Source organism: Leiobunum rupestre, chromosome 2 (genome assembly GCF_980474605.1).
Source record: "Leiobunum rupestre chromosome 2, qqLeiRupe1.1.hap1, whole genome shotgun sequence".
Classification (NCBI taxonomy): domain Eukaryota; kingdom Metazoa; phylum Arthropoda; class Arachnida; order Opiliones; family Sclerosomatidae; genus Leiobunum; species Leiobunum rupestre.
In genome coordinates, this window is record NC_143385.1 from 12877330 (window position 1) to 12898861 (window position 21532).

Genomic DNA, 21532 nt, shown 5'->3' on the forward strand with positions numbered 1-21532 from the left:
ACTTACCTATATTTTAATTACGGTAAATTAAAAATACTTAATTAGTGTACTAAGTTACGTTTAAAAGAACCTTTTGTAACAATTCCAATATGTAAATATAGGTATAAGGATTGAAAAAATACTTAAAGTGGTTTTACTGATAAACTCTAAAGGAATTTAACTTTAAAGGGTATCTTAGATTATTGTTTTTAATTTTATTCAAGTTGAAAACGTATTAAGAGTCCTTCAAAGTACTATAAAAGGATTTTATTTACGAACTTAATTCATATTTTCTTCAAACTTTCAATTCGCTTTTATTACTATTTAAATACGGTAAAATATAATTCTTATACACAAATATAGTCAGAAAGATACTATAAAACACTAAAATTAAAATTAAATTAAATTTGTGTGGATAAGATTTGTAAATATCATTTTGAAACTAATAACTTTCACGCTTTATTTAAGTCAAGCCAATAAAAACAATTACCTATATTTTAAATACGGTAAAATATAAATACATTTCCGATATGTAAATAGGTAGAATAACACTATGAAAAGTTCCTTTTTCTTCTTTTAATACGACAACACACAACTCTGATACGCAAATATATAAAGAAAATATAAAAAAAATTTACTCTACGTTCGATACGTTAAAATACATTTCCGATACACACAAATATAGATAAAGAAATACTATAAAATGTAAAAAGGTAGAAAAATACTACACATTAACCATTATGAATTTAAGCTTACAACATCCTTTACGTATAGAGCATAACATATATGTTCAGAGTTAACTTGTTTCATCGTTATCTTTATCGCATGTGTTTTAAATAGCGTATGGAATAAGTTAAGAATGTACTGAAATGGTGTATGTTTAAACCTCGTAGAATAAAGAATAAAACATATGTTCAGAGTCGGCTTGATTACTAAAGCGAATAACACAGAGACGTTTCAGGTGTAGTCACGTAGGAAGAAAAATACTACAACACTCTCTATACTCTACATTCAACACGTTAAAATATACTTCCGAAATGCCAATATAGGTAGTAAAATACTACAAAATCTCTATACTTTACCTTCAATACGTTAAATTACATTCCAATATGTAAATATAGGAGGAAAAATACTACAAAAGCCTCTTTTCTTGGCGTTCAATATGTTAAAATAGATTTCTGAAATGCAAATGTAGGTAGTAAATACTACAAAATCTCTATACTCTACCTTCAATACGTTAAATTACATTGAAATATGTAAATATAGGAGGAAAAATACTACAAAAGCCTCTTTTCTTGGCGTTCAATATGTTAAAATAGATTTCTGAAATGCAAATATAGGTAGTAAATACTACAAAAGCCTCTTTTCTTGGCGTTCAATATGTTAAAATAGATTTCTGAAATGCAAATATAGGTAGTAATTACTACAAAAGCCTCTTACTCTACGTTCAATACGTTAAATTAATGATATGCCTCCGATCGAATCGTTCATTTTTTCCTATTTAAATATACGCATTTAAATTAGAATTGCTTCTAGTGTTCGGCAGTCGATTAATTATTATCCACAAATTTTCCGATTTATTTAAAAAACGTTGGTAAAAAGAATATCATTTTAACTTATTTAATTGTGTTTTTTACCCAACCAAGCATTTATTTGAATAAAAGTGGTATTTATTTAAATAACCAATAGTTAAATAAAAATTGTTAAATGTTTAAATAATCGAAAGTGAACAAGCCTATTTTTTAAATAAAACAAACAGACTTTAGAGTTGATAAGATTTGTAAATATCATTTGAAACTAATAATTTTCACGCTTTATTTAAGTCAAGCAATTACATTTTTAAAAATGAAAGAAGTTAAACAATATAAAAATTTGTAAATATTGTAAATATTTTTAGGTAATAAAGAAATTAAGAAATATTTTAATTAAAATATCTTTCATTTTCTACTACATTTTTAAAAATGAAAGAAGTTTAACAATATAATTATTCTAATATAATTTCAAAATCAGGTATTATTTAAAGTACAAATGCATAATTTAGTGAAGCAATTCTTATTTAAATACTTTTATTTAATTAATTTGTGTATCTGAAATGTATTTATTGAAAAATAAGTGGGTTTTACTATTTATCACGGTTTTTATATATATATATATATATATATATATATATATATATATATATATATATATATATATATATATATATATATATATATATATATATATATATATATATATATATATATATTGGAATTGTTACAAAAGGTTCTTTTAAACGTAACTTAGTACATTAATTTATTTTGGAAGTTCAAAACGTATTAAGAGCCCTTCAGAGTACTATAAAAGGATTTCATTTACAAACTAAATTAATATTTTCTTCAAACTTTCAATTCGTTATAATTTGAATTTAAATGAAAACATCATGGATTATAGGTGCGTAATCTACTATTAGACCGAACGCATTAAAAAATACTTAAAGTAAGTGGTTTTACTGATAAACTAAAGGAATTTAACTTTAAAGGGTATCTTAGATTATTGTTTTTAATATTATTCAAGTTCAAAACGTATAAAGAGTCCTTCAAAGTAATTTAAAAGAATTTTATTTACGAACTAAATCCATATTTTAGAAGTTAGTTTGTATGAAATACTTACTAATACCTGAAAAATGGACTTTAGAGTTGATAAGATTTGTAAATATCATTTGAAACTAATAATTTTCACGCTTTATTTAAGTCAAGCAATTACATTTTTAAAAATGAAAGAAGTTAAACAATATAAAAATTTGTAAATATTGTAAATATTTTTAGGTAATAAAGAAATTAAGAAATGTTTTAATTAAAATATCTTTCATTTTCTACTACATTTTTAAAAATGAAAGAAGTTTAACAATATAATTATTCTAATATAATTTCAAAATCAGGTATTATTTTAAGTACAAATGCATAATTTAGTGAAGCAATTCTTATTTAAATACTTTTATTTAATTAATTTGTGTATCTGAAATGTATTTATTGAAAAATAAGTGGGTTTTACTATTTATCACGGTTTTTTATATATATATATATATATATATATATATATATATATATATATATATATATATATATATATATATATATATATATATATATATATATTGGAATTGTTACAAAAGGTTCTTTTAAACGTAACTTAGTATATTAATTTATTTTGGAAGTTCAAAACGTATTAAGAGCCCTTCAGAGTACTATAAAAGGATTTCATTTACAAACTAAATTAATATTTTCTTCAAACTTTCAATTCGTTATAATTTGAATTTAAATGAAAACATCATGGATTATAGGTGCGTAATCTACTATTAGACCGAACGGATTAAAAAATACTTAAAGTAAGTGGTTTTACTGATAAACTAAAGGAATTTAACTTTAAAGGGTATCTTAGATTATTGTTTTTAATATTATTCAAGTTCAAAACGTATAAAGAGTCCTTCAAAGTAATTTAAAAGAATTTTATTTACGAACTAAATCCATATTTTAGAAGTTAGTTTGTATGAAATACTTACTAATACCTGAAAAATGGACTTTAGAGTTGATAAGATTTGTAAATATCATTTGAAACTAATAATTTTCACGCTTTATTTAAGTCAAGCAATTACATTTTTAAAAATGAAAGAAGTTAAACAATATAAAAATTTGTAAATATTGTAAATATTTTTAGGTAATAAAGAAATTAAGAAATGTTTTAATTAAAATATCTTTAATTTTCTACTACATTTTTAAAAATGAAAGAAGTTTAACAATATAATTATTCTAATATAATTTCAAAATCAGGTATTATTTAAAGTACAAATGCATAATTTAGTGAAGCAATTCTTATTTAAATACTTTTATTTAATTAATTTATGTATCTGAAATGTATTTATTGAAAAATAAGTGGGTTTTACTATTTATCACGGTTTTATATATATATATATATATATTGGAATTGTTACAAAAGGTTCTTTTAAACGTAACTTAGTACATTAATTTATTTTGGAAATCAATTCGTTATAATTTGAATTTAAATGAAAACATCATGGATTATAGGTGCGTAATCTACTATTAGACCGAACTAATTAAAAAAAATACTTAAAGTAAGTGGTTTTACTGATAAACTCTAAAGGAATTTTGGAATTTTCTAGAATAGCAAAGTAAAACTAAAACGTAAACCAAGTTTAAAACGAAACTAATAACTGGGAGAAAGGTTGAAATAAGTAATTTTTTTTGATTTTTCGTTTTTTAATTTTTGAGTTCCCTATATTATTATAAACTAAATTAAATATAATTTTTGAAAATTTGTGATAAAAGATCTGCTCCTTCGTGTTTTACATATATTTAAAAACTCGAGATTTTAATGAATTGTTTTCAAAGCATGAAAAATATAGCAGATCCTTTGATTTTAATTGTAGTTAGTAGTTACTTAAAAAAAGTCGCTAGCTGACTTGGAGCTGGTGTAGTTAAATTTTAAAAATGTGTATTTTAAATTTTGTTTGTAAAAGTTTTTTTTGAAAAAGTTTAGTATTATAGTTTAAATTTATTAAATAAAATAAAATATAAATTATACATTTGGTTTAGTATTTTACTATTGCAAGTAAAATTAATAGTAATTTCAATTACTTTTTTAGTTTTTTTTTTGACAAATATGCAAACTATTTAGTTATTTCAAAAACAAATACGTCGAATTATTTGGTATTCGAAATACTATTGGTTAGTTTTTATATATTTAATTTTATTTTTCAGAACAATTTCTCTTTGTCTAGCTTCTTCTAACTTTGATTTAGATGGCCTTAAAGCCAAGTATGTAACAAATTTTGTAATCAAGTAGATGGAGCTTTAAACAATTTTTCAGTCATGTAGTCAAGGAAATGTTCAAATATACGTGTATTTGGTCATTTTGATGGTCAAATAGCCCAGTATGGAACTGCAAGATGATAGTCAGACATTGAGACGCGGGTGGCGCCCATGCCCCAGCGTCCGCGCCCTCGCCCTGATGGTGCCCCGAGCCTCCGTCGACGTCTGAAATGTGAAATGGGGCACCGACGGGGCTGGCGCGGACGCTGGGGCACGGGCGCCACCCGCGTCTCAATGTCTGACTATCATCTTGCAGTTCCATACTGGGCTATTTGACCATCAAAATGACCAAATACACGTATATTTGAACATTTCCTTGACTACATGACTGAAAAATTGTTTAAAGCTCCATCTACTTGATTACAAAATTTGTTAAATACTTGGCTTTAAGGCCATCTAAATCAAAGTTAGAAGAAGCTAGACAAAGAGAAATTGTTCTGAAAAATAAAATTAAATATATAAAAACTAACCAATAGTATTTCGAATACCAAATAATTCGACGTATTTGTTTTTGAAATAACTAAATAGTTTGCATATTTGTCAAAAAAAAAACTAAAAAAGTAATTGAAATTACTATTAATTTTACTTGCAATAGTAAAATACTAAACCAAATGTATAATTTATATTTTATTTTATTTAATAAATTTAAACTATAATACTAAACTTTTTCAAAAAAAACTTTTACAAACAAAATTTAAAATACACATTTTTAAAATTTAACTACACCAGCTCCAAGTCAGCTAGCGACTTTTTTTTAAGTAACTACTAACTACAATTAAAATCAAAGGATCTGCTATATTTTTCATGCTTTGAAAACAATTCATTAAAATCTCGAGTTTTTAAATATATGTAAAACACGAAGGAGCAGATCTTTTATCACAAATTTTCAAAAATTATATTTAATTTAGTTTATAATAATATATTGAACTCAAAAATTAAAAAACGAAAAATCAAAAAAAATTACTTATTTCAACCTTTCTCCCAGTTATTAGTTTCGTTTTAAACTTGGTTTACGTTTTAGTTTTACTTTGCTATTCTAGAAAATTCCAAAATTCCTTTAGAGTTTATCAGTAAAACCACTTACTTTAAGTATTTTTTTTAATTAGTTCGGTCTAATAGTAGATTACGCACCTATAATCCATGATGTTTTCATTTAAATTCAAATTATAACGAATTGAAAGTTTGAAGAAAATATTAATTTAGTTTGTAAATGAAATCCTTTTTATAGTACTCTGAAGGGCTCTTAATACGTTTTGAACTTCCAAAATAAATTAATGTACTAAGTTACGTTTCAAAGAACCTTTTGTAACAATTCCAATATATATATATATATATATATAAAACCGTGATAAATAGTAAAACCCACTTATTTTTCAATAAATACATTTCAGATACATAAATTAATTAAATAAAAGTATTTAAATAAGAATTGCTTCACTAAATTATGCATTTGTACTTTAAATAATACCTGATTTTGAAATTATATTAGAATAATTATATTGTTAAACTTCTTTCATTTTTAAAAATGTAGTAGAAAATGAAAGATATTTTAATTAAAACATTTCTTAATTTCTTTATTACCTAAAAATATTTACAATATTTACAAATTTTTATATTGTTTAACTTCTTTCATTTTTAAAAATGTAATTGCTTGACTTAAATAAAGCGTGAAAATTATTAGTTTCAAATGATATTTACAAATCTTATCAACTCTAAAGTCTGTTTGTTTTATTTAAAAAATAGGCTTGTTCACTTTCGATTATTTAAACATTTAACAATTTTTATTTAACTATTGGTTATTTAAATAAATACCACTTTTATTCAAATAAATGCTTGGTTGGGTAAAAAACACAATTAAATAAGTTAAAATGATATTCTTTTTACCAACGTTTTTTAAATAAATCGGAAAATTTGTGGATAATAATTAATCGACTGCCGAACACTAGAAGCAATTCTAATTTAAATGCGTATATTTAAATAGGAAAAAATGAACGATTCGATCGGAGGCATATCATTAATTTAACGTATTGAACGTAGAGTAAGAGGCTTTTGTAGTAATTACTACCTATATTTGCATTTCAGAAATCTATTTTAACATATTGAACGCCAAGAAAAGAGGCTTTTGTAGTATTTACTACCTATATTTGCATTTCAGAAATCTATTTTAACATATTGAACGCCAAGAAAAGAGGCTTTTGTAGTATTTTTCCTCCTATATTTACATATTGGAATGTAATTTAACGTATTGAAGGTAGAGTATAGAGATTTTGTAGTATTTACTACCTACATTTGCATTTCAGAAATCTATTTTAACATATTGAACGCCAAGAAAAGAGGCTTTTGTAGTATTTTTCCTCCTATATTTACATATTGGAATGTAATTTAACGTATTGAAGGTAAAGTATAGAGATTTTGTAGTATTTTACTACCTATATTGGCATTTCGGAAGTATATTTTAACGTGTTGAATGTAGAGTATAGAGAGTGTTGTAGTATTTTTCTTCCTACGTGACTACACCTGAAACGTCTCTGTGTTATTCGCTTTAGTAATCAAGCCGACTCTGAACATATGTTTTATTCTTTATTCTACGAGGTTTAAACATACACCATTTCAGTACATTCTTAACTTATTCCATACGCTATTTAAAACACATGCGATAAAGATAACGAGGAAACAAGTTAACTCTGAACATATATGTTATGCTCTATACGTAAAGGATGTTGTAAGCTTAAATTCATAATGGTTAATGTGTAGTATTTTTCTACCTTTTTACATTTTATAGTATTTCTTTATCTATATTTGTGTGTATCGGAAATGTATTTTAACGTATCGAACGTAAAGTAAATTTTTTTTTATATTTTCTTTATATATTTGCGTATCAGAGTTGTGTGTTGTCGTATTAAAAGAAGAAAAAGGAACTTTTCATAGTGTTATTCTACCTATTTACATATCGGAAATGTATTTATATTTTACCGTATTTAAAATATAGGTAATTGTTTTTATTGGCTTGACTTAAATAAAGCGTGAAAGTTATTAGTTTCAAAATGATATTTACAAATCTTATCCACACAAATTTAATTTAATTTTAATTTTAGTGTTTTATAGTATCTTTCTGACTATATTTGTGTATAAGAATTATATTTTACCGTATTTAAATAGTAATAAAAGCGAATTGAAAGTTTGAAGAAAATATGAATTAAGTTCGTAAATAAAATCCTTTTATAGTACTTTGAAGGACTCTTAATACGTTTTCAACTTGAATAAAATTAAAAACAATAATCTAAGATACCCTTTAAAGTTAAATTCCTTTAGAGTTTATCAGTAAAACCACTTTAAGTATTTTTTCAATCCTTATACCTATATTTACATATTGGAATTGTTACAAAAGGTTCTTTTAAACGTAACTTAGTACACTAATTAAGTATTTTTAATTTACCGTAATTAAAATATAGGTAAGTGGTTTTTATCTTATTTTTTACCTACGGAAGCGATAAATAAATTAAAGCAATAAATTTTTGGAGTTTGGAGATGGGTGGAAAAAAAATAAGGCTCTTCGTTTTTCCAACTGCTTTTCTGATGTACCCAAAAATGGACCAAAATAGACCAAAAGTACCCTTAAAACGACCAAAGTCACCATTTTCGGCCCTATGTACCCCATTTCGGACCAAAAGTACCCCAAACTGGACCTATTAGCTTTATTGTAATGTTAAACTCCCATAGAGATTCCCCTAAAAGAAAAAAACTTGCGGTCCAATTTTGGGTACATGAATTATTTCGGAGAGGGAATCCATGTTTTAAATTCAAATTAACCGCGCGCCCGGGCAATCCGCGCCTCCCAGGTAATCCGCGCACGCGCGCGCTATCTTCCTGCCTAGGTTATTAATCATACAACTTACATAATTTCCACTTATTTCGTACGATAAAACGCGATCGAGATATTCGTTTTAAGAAATACTCGTGAGATTGGTTCAAGTGTCAAGCGTACTACAATGATATTAAAATGAAGTTTAAAAATATTTCCATTCTACTTTAACAACGAATATTCAATGACGTCAAAACACTCTTAAATTCAAATTAACCGCGTCCCCCGGGGTAATCTGCGCACGCGTCGCCTAGGTTATCAATTTTTACATCATTTCAACTTATTCCGTACGATAAAGCTTGATAAGATATACGTTCAAGTATCTTTCGAGATAAGCGTAGATAAATGAACAAGTTGGCCTGGACACAATATGTTGATATACGGGAAAACAAATCGTCGCGAGAAATACCCTAAATACATTGACTTTTCAACGATTTTACCCCCATTTCACCCCTTAAATCCTTGACCCCGATCCCGAACCTGACCCCGTCCCCGGGGTCGGAGCCTCGCCCTCACTTTCCTTCTACTCAGTTGGCTGGGTTACAATTCGTAGGAGGGTGGTGGCCAGCCCTTCAAGCCACGCGAGCCAACAGCTCCCTACACTAACTATTACCGTTAATCTCAACACGTTTTTATGGAAGGGGGAAAACACCTTCTTGAGCGAAGAATCCTTTTTAATAGTAAAAGGATGTGATGAGAACTTGGCATTGGACACACGATCCGAATTTATTCCCGGACAGTATGTTGCCATAGTTTTTGAGCAAATGCTATATTTTGGGGTTGTTGTGGAAACAAATGACAAATATCGAGAATCAATATTAAGTTTCATTCACCCTCACGGTATCTTAACTTCTTATAACTGGCCCAATCGAAAAGATGAGCACTGGATTCCAGAGTGTGAAATACTTTGCCCTGTTAATCATCCAAAATCGCCAAGGGGAAGGCATTACTACTTTTCAAATGAGTGTCTATTAAAGACACTATTTAAAAAAAGTAAATTAGTATTTTAAATTAAAATTATCTGTTGATTTTTTAATATTTTAAATGTTTCCTAAAAAATAAGAAAATAAAATTAAAAATTAAGTTCTTTGTAACCTAGAAATGAAAAGTTGTCGAAATTTCTGGTAATTTTGGAGGGGATCTTCAAATATTAAGTGCCACCCCGCCTTAGCTCACGGACTGAAGTTTTCAGAAAGATGCTAAAAATGGCCAATTTCAAAACAATTGATAGAAATAGTTTCGTCGGCAACACCAAATTTGACAGAGGCTTTTCTATACGTAAGAAGGTGCTTATTTGAAATTTTCGTTGAATTTGGATGTGGCATATTTCGTTAAATAAATGATAAGTGCCACCCCTCTATCCAGATCGTACAACGAAGTTTTGCGAAAAACGCGAAAAATGCCCAATTTCAAAAAATTAGTTTTGATAAAAATAATTTGTTCGCCAACACCAAATTTTAGAGGGACCTTTCTATGTGCAAGGAGGTGCTTATTTGAAATTTTTATTAAATTCTGAGATGGACCCCTTTCTAAAAATGATGTTTTGCGCTACCCCGCCAAACAGCGCTTATATCGCAAACTAGAGTCTATAGAGTAAATTGTAAGTCAAATTCGGAATTTGTAGGTCATTTTAGCTAAGAGTACCAATTTTCATATTTTGAAGAGCTTTACAAATCATTTTACTGAAAAAAATGTTTATTAAGTAACGAAACTCTAGCCAAAATGCTTAAAATTTCAAAAAATCATAACTTTTCAAATTTTTGAAATTAGCCCGCTAAACTCCAGGCGACTTCATATTTAGGGTAAATATACCATGGAAAAACATTTGGGTGAAATCCGACACTATCGAGCAACAACGCTTGTCGATTTCACGTGGAATGACCCATATACGGATATTGTATTAATCCGTTTAGTAAAAAAACCCGCCTTATCATAATGGTTCCTTTACTTAAATATTTTCCCTAAGGAAGTCAATGGCTCGGCGGTAACCATCCGCATTGTTACAATGCGACCCGAGTTCAATTCCTGATCACGATCAAATTTTACATTAAAATACTAAAATATTTAATTAAATATAAGATTAATATAATCTATAAATATTTAATTAAATATAAGATTAATATAATTTACAAATATTTAAAATGATGTAGAATAATTATAGTACCTAAAGTTATAACTTTGTAAAGGACATTCGCCAAAGCTGTTTTTTAGAAAAACACCGTAACTTAGCAAGCGTTGGTTAGAGTAAATCTCTTGCACGAGGCAGACCCGGGTTCGATTCCCGGCCGGCGCCAATGAATCGCAAATTGGTACTAAGACGAATACCGTTTACAATTGGTGGAAACCCTACCATTGGACGTTGAGAGGTTGCATAACACTCAGCACTCGGTCCGTCCCAAAGTTATTAAGAAGAAGTTGGAGAGAAAACGCCCGTACAAACACCAAAGACTCAACATCCACAGCCATCATAACACAAACACAACAAGCTCAACACCCACAACCGTCATAACACGAACTCAATATCCACAACCATCATAACGCAAACACAACAAACTCAACACCCACAACCGTCATAACACGAACTCAACATTCACAACCTACGCATAAACATTACAATAACCCTCCCTTCAATTTGTAATATGGTTATTAAACGCGCTTATTTAATAACGCCAAAAATTATTTTTCTTGAAAACCGTGCGAGGTACCTCGACAAACAAGGTAACATTCTAAAGGGTACAAATAGTAGTGTTAGTAATATTAATATCAGGTCGGTTCTATGTGCGGTAATGGCGCTATAAAGGGCCTAATTTGAACCCTCCCTTCAATTTGTAATATGGTTATTAAACGCGCTTATGTAATAACGCTAAATATCATTTTTCTTGAAAACCGTGTGAGGTAACTCGACAAACAAGGTAACATTCTAAAGGGTACAAATAGTAGTGTTAATGGTTTTAATATCTGGTCGGTTCTATGTGCGGTTACAGCGCTATAAAGGGCCAAATTTTAACCCTCCCTTCAATTTGTAATATGGTTATTAAACGCGCTTATGTAATAACGCTAACTATCATTTTTCTTGAAAACCGTGCGAGGTAAAATATAAAATAATTAAACAAAATTAATTACAATAATGTAAAAACGCTTGCAAGCTTTTGTCGTATTATAAAATATATAATGTTTTGTTTTGTTTATCGGTTTGAATATATTATATTTAATAAATAATTATAGATATTTAAATTTATAAGTAAAAACGTTGATTTGTCGATTTTATAAAATATATGTATAGTTTCGACTTTCGGTTTGAATATTTTATATTTCGTTCTGTGGGAGTCCAGCGATATCCAGAGAATAAGCAGAAAATGTCTTTTACTGCTTTCCCCCTTTTTTTTCTGGCAGATTGACGGTGGTGATCTCGAGACGGCCGTGGCCCAGGTAGTTAAATAGTAAATATGTTTTGAATTATTTGACAGTGTTTGTAGGCCTATTAATTTTATTCGGAATAAAAGTTAACGCAATCAGGTAAGATGTTAAAGAATAATCTAAGATCGTTTAAAAATTTATCACTGAGGCTTCTAACTTTCTATGATTCCTTTATTTAATAGACTTAATTTTTAAAATGTTGATATCTAAATGATCACTCAATTAGGTCTGATGTTGAAAATTTATATCTTACAAAGTTATCACTACTGAGCCTTCTAATTTTTATGAATATACGTTATTTTTGTTACACTAGGCTTAACAAAAAATATATCTGATTATCTTTAGATCAGATGTTTAAAATTTATTAAACATAAAACAGTTATGACTGAGGTTTCTAGCTTTCTACGACTACATGTTTTGTTATACGAAACTTAATAAAATATATTTTACACAAAAGTGAACTTAAATATTTAAACAATAAGTGAAAGATTTTGTAAATTTAAAGTTAAAATCTTAGGTACTGTTAATAGGTTAGAGACTAGAGTGCGGGGAAATTCATCATTCATAATTGTTGAGATAACGTAGGACTCGAGTTCGCGTTGAGAGAGAAGTTTAGACTAAGGCCAACAAGGGAGTATGTATTGTTTTTGAATTTTAAATATTTTACGTTTTTAGTTAGTGTCTATAAGCGAGTCTGTAAGGGATTTGATTTTGCTTTACAGGATGGAAAGAGGTTTGGGCTAGCGGGAGAGGGATCGAATATAAATGAGGGGTAATCGGGCGGAAGAAAAAATTACTTTTAATTTAGCGAAAATATTATCGAATTTTCCACGGTTTTAACGCATTTGACCATAATTATCCACATCTAATTTGAGTTAAGTTCGTACCGCTTTTTTCTAGTCCTGAATAAAACAAATTTGTTTTATCTAGAATCGTAATATTGCGATTCGGTCTAGCATTTATATTCTGATTTTGAATAAAAACGTTTTATTTAATTATCATGTATTTGGATTCAATGGATTCTTTTTTTCAGTGAGAAACTGAGAATAGTTAAGTAAAATTTTATTTCTTTTAATTACCTAAAATGTACAAAACTTTGATCCCCCGTAGAAGTTCTCACCCAAAAAAAGAAACAATAACAAAAAAAAATTATATCTGGAGGGTTCTTGTCTTTGAAAAAAAAATAGCCTTTTTTCAACACTGGGTGAAGACTTGGAGTTTTATCGGTTTGCCCCCCTGAAATAAAGACCTTCCTACGCCCCTGGTATTCTGAGAGGACATTCGTTATACCTAAGATTTCATCTAAGGCTACAATAACTATTAAAATATTGAAACTTTGTAGTTGGGAAGAGTACCCTCGATTAAATTTTAATTAAATTATCTAAAGCTAGAAGTACAGATTCATACATTGTTCTAAAATAGTTCAGGCCTTTTTTTAGTAGACCATAATTCCATTTAACAAAAAATCCCTTTTATCCCATTTTTGGATTGGAAATACCCATTTTTATCCCTCGCTATATTTTGGAGCTTTTAGTACTAATTTATATAAATATTCAGTTTAATTCTGAAAAGAATTCCAAATATAAGGTTTTATTTTGTACAAAATTACTTACATTTAAATAATTTTATAAAAACATTTCCTCAAAAGTCGCAAATGGATATGTAGATCCAAGGATCCTATACAGGGTGTCCACTAAAAATGAACCAGGGCGAATATCTCAAAATCTGTTTTAGGTACGATTTTGAAATTTTCAAGTCGTATACAAGATTTAGGGGGAAACCTACTGCGAAAATGTCAATGACCTTGAACCATGTCTTCAAGGTCATCCAAAAACTAACTCAAGAACCGTAAGTGTTACAAAGTTGGTTCCAATTAGAAAAGTGTTCCACGTGACTTTCTTAGTACCTATAGCTTTGACCTGATCGGATTTGACCAATAGGAAGGCGAGAAATGCTAGATAAAAACAAGAAGTTCTTTAAGTTGATAACGTGTCGAAAGCGAGGTTCGGGAGCTGATACCTCTAAAGATACTCGTGTTAGAGTACTGAAATTTGCTAAACATCCTCATCGGGATTGAGGGTCTTTATTTTAAAAATTTCAATGACCTTGAACCATGTCTTCAAGGTCATCCAAAAACTAACGCTAGAACCGTAAGTGTTAGAAAGTTGCTTCCAATTAGAAAAGTGTTCCACGTCACATTGTAGGTCTAATTAGCTTTGATTCGATCGAATTTGACCAATAGGAAGTCGAGGAACTGTTTTTCAAAATCACAAAGGTCGTTAAAATGAAAATTGAAAGAAACCGCACATAACTCGAAACCAATTCGTGTTTCATCGAAATTTGCTAGACAAACTCATTATGGTGGGAGTTTTTCAAGTTTGTAAAATTGCATGACCTTGAAGGCGTGGTTTAAGGTGTGAAAACATTATCTCGCGATCCATTGGGTTTAGAAACTAGGTTTCAATAGGAAATTTGCTAATCACCACTTTCTCGTGAAAGTAGTTTTGAACCATGTCTCCAAAGACATTCAAAAATGACCTTGAGAAAAAACTTGAAACTGAATCAGCTTAAACTACGTCTTCAAGGTCATGCAATTTTACAAACTTGAAAAACTCCTACAGTTTTTTCGACATGCATCAAGAGCTTAATTACCGAGCCAATTTGATGTTTTACCTTAAAAGTGTTTGTCAGTTAATTATACACGCTTATATCATTTGTTACAATTTATACCTTGACTAGGCTATGTAAATGCCAGATAATTAGGTAGAACAACAACTTATATCAAAAAGCAGGACCTTTGTTTTACGTGTGATAAATATAGGATATTTAGCTAGAAATTACTTTAAGACAATTACCAATTTTTGTACACTCATGAAATTGCTGTTTTTTTATTTATTGATTTAATTTATAACTAGATTTATTTTAATTTCTATCAGCTAAGTTTTGAAATAAATATTTTCCCAAAAACCAAATGATATGGCTCATTTTCTAACAGAGTTCTTTTCGGAAAATGTTGGATTATAATAGTAATGAATCCTTATATTTTCATTCGTTATTTTATTGGTGTACAAACCATATTTTAAAAATAAAACCATTAAACTGTGTAATAAATTCAACCAATCTAATAAATAATAAGAGTAAGAAAATGATATAATCAGAAGAAACTATTAACTCATTTTCATGCACTATTTTATGGCTTTAAAAAAGATTTTGGATAACCTCTCATTCTTCAGAAACTGATTTGATTTCCCTTCGTGGCTATATTATATAAATATATTTTAAGAAAATAACGGATTTAACTATCAAAATTTTAAAACCTAATAATATAATTAGAGTTAGGAAATTAAAAATTAGAAGAGCCAGGCTTTCATCGTCCAAATGCACGTGATAGCTTTTTTCGTCAAAAATGGAGCTTTCCTATTGGTCCGTGACTTGGGTATAAAAATTCAGAAAAATAGTAAAATTTCTCTGCATCGCGATTTCGATGGCGAGGATCGCAAAATAAACAGCTAGCTAAATATGAATCGCTAAAGACGACGTATTTTTTTAACCAAGTTTTTCTCTGTTGGAGTTCTAATCCTTGGTAAGGAAGTTCCTCTTGGCCACTACTAATACTCTTACAAGAGGACATCAAGCCGATTAATAAAGCCACTTTGTATACATCATCAACTCGTTAAGGACTGGAGCAATATGCCACCCAAAATATTACAATTACCATCCAAAACTACCTTCCGAAAAGCGATTGCTTTATGGTCTGATGATTCTGTTTCCAATATCCAAATTCATTGTCCCCAACTTACTCCGATCGGTCTCGAAATTAATATTAATGTGTATATCATGTTTAATGTGTTATTATTCGTGCCTTTTATACCATGTCTGACCACAAATAAAACACCTTTGGCTTCGTGGTCCGGTTTTTAATATAAATATACCACAAGGGTTCCTAGCCTTAGGAATAAAAATCCATTTGACTGTGGTGAATGTCTTTAGCAATAATCAAAAATAAGGTGTCTACCAGGGATTTTCTAAGACGGTCAAAAGCCTAGCTGATTATTATTTAAAGACCTACTTTAACAACGGAAACCGACTATACCACAAGAGTTCCTAGACTTGGCAAACAAATACCGGTTTCTCGTTGGTGAATACGTCTTTAGCGGTAAGCGCAATAATTTTTCTACAGTGGATTTTCTTTTACATGCGTCGAAGACAACATGCTTTTCCAGCGGAAATCAAGTATTCCTCCTAAGGTTCCTAGCCTCGAAAATCTTATAATCGATTTGCCTGTGGTCAAAGAGCAGTTTATTAATTTCTCAGACCATTTATAAATAAAAAATTTGGGGGATCACTGGTAACCCTGTCTAGTTTATTAATTCGAAATAATAACAAAATAAATAGGTGACCAGTTGAATAATTCGAAACATGACCAAAAAATGGGAGACGACCGTTTTATTAATTCTAAGTTTCTACCTCAATCCTCAAGTTTCGCTTCCCTCAGTTTTATAATTCATAAGCTAAGGGTCACTGGTCACAAAGATCAGTTTAATAATTAAAAATATTGGGTTATAAGGACCAGTTCCAAAGCTGGACGCTAGTAAGTTTTCGCTGAAATTTAGTTTTTGCGCCATCTCTCGATTGTAAGAAACTAAAACAAAGCGCTCTTTATAATATTTTGTGTATAGTATATAAAATCGTCTGCATTGGTTTTCGTAAATAAATTTATTCTTTGATATTCAGCGTAAATAAATTTATAGTTTCAACACGTGGCAATACTAAAGAATAGATTCAACGTTGTTCACGTTTCTTACGCAAAATTAGGTTCCCAAGTTTCCTTGTATAACTCCTTTATCGCTATTTTATTATTTACGTGATAATAAATATATTTTTTTACAATAATAAACGAACTAATCTAGTATAAATTGTTGAGCTCTATTCTATATCTTATTTTTATCGTACAATTTCATCTCCAAGACAAACTGTTTTCAACTTGTGTTAATTTCTTTACCTTCCATAAATTGACATGGCAGCACGATAAATTTCAACACAAAGTGGGCTTAATCAGCTTGTTTTGTTTATAATTTTAGTACAGAATCTCAAGTCCAGATGGCGATAGTATAGCTTTTAATTAGTTTCTATTTTTAATACAAGGTGGCAGCACATGCCGATAACGTCTTTTTTTTTCATTTTTTTTTACTTTTTTTGATAGAGCTGAGACTGGCTTTTTAAAATACATTTAAGGATGATGACTCTAATAATTAAAGTCATCATCCTTCGAAGCTTTTTACAAACTTTCAACTGATGTTTCGCTTTCTTGAGATTTTCGAGATGAGGAGCTAGAGCTATCTTCATCACTTTGAATATTAATTCCCAGGGCTTCACTCAAATCAACGTCCTCGGCTTTCACTTTTTTCATAACAAACGTGTACAAATAATACGGTTCGTTTCCAATTAAACATATCAGGGGCTGATTTTACAACAATGGCTTACTCGGGCTTACCGTTGAAGAGAGAAATCCAAATTAAGAATTCATCGTAGATACCTTGTGTTCCAGAAAAACGTGTGGACACACATTGTGCACAAATATATTTTCAATCAAACTGAATTTTCCAGCTTTTTGCGTTTAAACGGGGAGAGTTTCGTTTGGCCGACCACAAAATACACGGTACGCCGACTGTCCATTTGGCCGACTTCTCAGAGAAGTCGGCCAAATGGACAGTGCATTCGACCGACTGCTCATTTTTCCGTTTACTCATTTGACCGACTGCTCATTTGGTCGACTGCTCGTTTCATGAGATACATACGCCAAAATCCAAGGTCACTGCATAAATTGCGAGGCCAATCCCAGCTAATGGCCTGGAAATAGAATGTGTGTTGCGGGGTGGATTTAAATCTCCCCATCAGAAAAGAATTAAAAGAAACATATCGTGTGTTGAAAGGAAAGAACACACAGGGAAGGCGAAGAGCTGACGGAGAGCGCCAGATAAAGCCGTATCGGCCGGTCTAACGGTCTTACGATTGTTGCTATAGCGCATGCGCGCACTTTCAACCAGTTACGTATTTGAATTCAAGTGTCGTCACGTGATGCAATACATAACTGGCCGAAATGTTAGAATTTGGTAAAACTGGGGAGTGAAAACGCAGCCGGGTTTATAACGTTGAGTCGCCTTTCCCTGTGTTAATTAAGTGTTCATTGTTGATAGTAATCCAAAGCTGACGGAAGCACTTTCCGTTGGAAATTCTAGGTGCGAAGGGTTACTGGTGGAAACTTTCACGCTTAAAGGGCAACGCAAGTGAGCTGGCATTTGTGTGAATATCTATGCAAAGTGCGAAACTTACGGTAAACTCTGCGTGGTCTCGCCAGTACCGAGTGGGGGTGTAGGGGGTTAAAAAGCACGTTGTTTTTTCTTTATATTGCCACAGATGCGTTGCCCTTTAAAAATCGAATGGAGGTGCTGGCGAAGGCTTTTCACCTTCTCAGGTCAGACTTGCCGCAGAGTGGTATTTCACTCAATATACTTATTTGCCATTGACGGACTATTGAGGCATCGCAATTTTGGTCAACCTGACAAGTTGGCTAAACGCGCGACACCTTTGTGTTTTGTTTTTTTACCTCGGAATTTTTTCGGATGCATCCTATTTAACAAGGTTGTACTTATATTAGGGTTTTTGCCCCAGCTCTCGTTAAAATGTTGGCATGCGCCTGAATTAATGAAATGCAGGGCATCGGATAAATAGTCTTTATCTTTATTCACCTTTTCAAATTCCTTCTTGAGATACGAAGACTCTGATGAAGATGAATAATATTCGATTGCGAGTTTAGACATTTACAAGTTATTTGAAGATAACGTTACCTAAAATAAAATAAAAACCAATTTATAAAAATTATCTAACTACCAATCAATATCACAATAAAAAACTATTATATATTCAAAGCAATCTGTTCTGGATTAAATAAATCATCGTGAAAGCGGAATCTAAAAACGCCAAATTAAATAATTTCGTCAGTTGTGAGTCCTACCCGAACCTGATCTAGAATATGTCAATTTAAAAAAAAAATACAAGGCTGGAGGCGTCGTAGGCGTATTAACAATTTAACAGCTTACAATTGAATGTTTTACATTATCTAATATTTGACGTTTCTGTTAGAAGATCTGGCGGTATGTTTTGAATGACAGTTCTTAAAAGAATTAAAATTAATATCAACAATAATTTTATTTGTCACGACTTAATAAGCTCTTGTAACTTTCGTTACCAGGCGCGTTTAGCTCAAATACTCCAGTGACAGCGTTGCCAGATTTTTATAACCCTATTATTGTACCCCGGCCCACTGCGCATGCGCTCGTGTTCTCTCGCCCCATAGCAGCCCGCTCAAAGAATTTCAAATCAATGCATTGACGCGAAACTAAAGTTTAGCGATTAGTGTCATTGTCATCCGCCGAGAGCGCTTCGTCCGGACCCTAAAAACGCGTCTTTTTACAACCGATTTAACATCGTACTCTATGGTGGGATACTCAACAACTGATGAGTTCGTGCTGCTAAAACGTACCACGAATTTTTAAATTTATAAATTATAATTGAAAGTTACATTTCCATTTATAACTTAAAAATTAGGTTTCAGTTCATTTTTTTTCAAATTGTTTAGTAAGAAAGTTAACCCTAGATAGTTTTAGTTACAACTTTACCTTGTCTTGTAGCCATTTTTCCATACATAAAACTAAATAAACTTAATTATCTTCTAAAGAAAATAAAATTTTTATTTAAGTGGAATTTGTTAATTTTTATAATAAACATGTTCTAAGATTTACATAGTTTGAAACCCTTTTAAGAATAAGTTCCAACATATATATATATGGTTTTGAATTTCATTTTTCAATAAGTCAATTGATTCTCTAGATTATACAAACTATTGAAGCGTAGTAATACAGTTTACTGGTAATTATAAATTAAATAATATTTATTCGACAATTTAGTTACCCTTAAAAAAGTGATGAAACTCTGCGAGAAAGAGGGCTAAAAATCATATCTCGTGATAATTACAAAATAAATGACAAATCAGCCTCAAGTGTAGTATGCAATTTACAATTTAGTGACACAGATTATCGTAAAGGTACAGAATTAATCTTTAAATGAAAATTGTGGGGCTTGACATTTTTAAAGAACCTGTAAACAATTTGGATATAAATACACTGGAGTCTCTAGGCCCTTGGGGGTGGGATATAGTGACCTGAAATTAAAAATTAGCCCACCTTAAAATCTCATAGTAGCCCCCCAAAAATTTAAATAATGTTTAGTCATTTTCTTGCCTCTTAAAAATCAAGTAACCAAATTCAAACAAATAATATTAGATTTATTGATAAAACGAATAAAATTTCGAATTGAGACTTACTATTCTCCACTCCTTAATTTAATTTAACTATCAGACAGAGGAGGTTTAAAATACCCAAAGCAGAAGTTTGTCATGATTATATCAATTGTTTTGACCTTCATAGAGGGAGCGATTCCATATTTACGAGAAATTACTGGAATTTGTATCAAAATTTCATATTACCTACTGCCGAAACTTTATAAATGTCCTCTTTTACAGTGTGATTGCAATGACACTCATGCTTCAACTTGTGCAAAATTTATCTGGTAAAAAATAATTCCACCTTTAATTGATAACATATCACGGATAATTTCAGCTTGTTTCGAGAAACTTAAAGAACTTACTTTTAAGCCGCAATCGAGAAAGTGTCTCAAAATGTGAAACGTTCAATACAACATTTACGGCAGTCATTCCTGGAAACAGATAAATAATAACTTTGTTTTAACTGCTCCATATTATGGATTGTAAATATTTAAATAATAACTTACTTTCAATTTCTCAGTTATTAAAATATTTACTATTGGCTTAGCTACAAGCGTAAATTGTGATTATCCAAGCAGTCTCTTTTCATCAACGTGTTGTCAACTGTAACAGCTGATTCAGTAGCGATAATTTATTCTAGGAACCTGAGCACAGTGAGCAAGGTTCTTACAAGCGGCACCATATGGAACCTGAGTAGAGAGAGCCGCTGACATCTTGGATTTTAAAATATTATTTTCGGCGGGAAAAACAAAAGTAAAAGTTTTGAAAAAGTGATTAAAACGTATAAAACGAGTTGATTTACCTTTCATTTCCTTGAAAATGCCGATTAATTCTCAATCTTTTTCATAATGAATCTCCGTAGGATTCAATGTTAAAGAGGGGTCAGATTATAGCGCCACCGCCTACGTAGCGGCCACAAAAGAATTCCCTATTTTGGGCTGATTGAGCGGGCCGCTATGGGGCGAGAGAACGCGAGCGCATGGGCAGTGGGCCGTGATTGTACAAAGGGTAAAAAATTATAGTACAACAATAGCAATTATGGTACCAATATAAAATAGTATT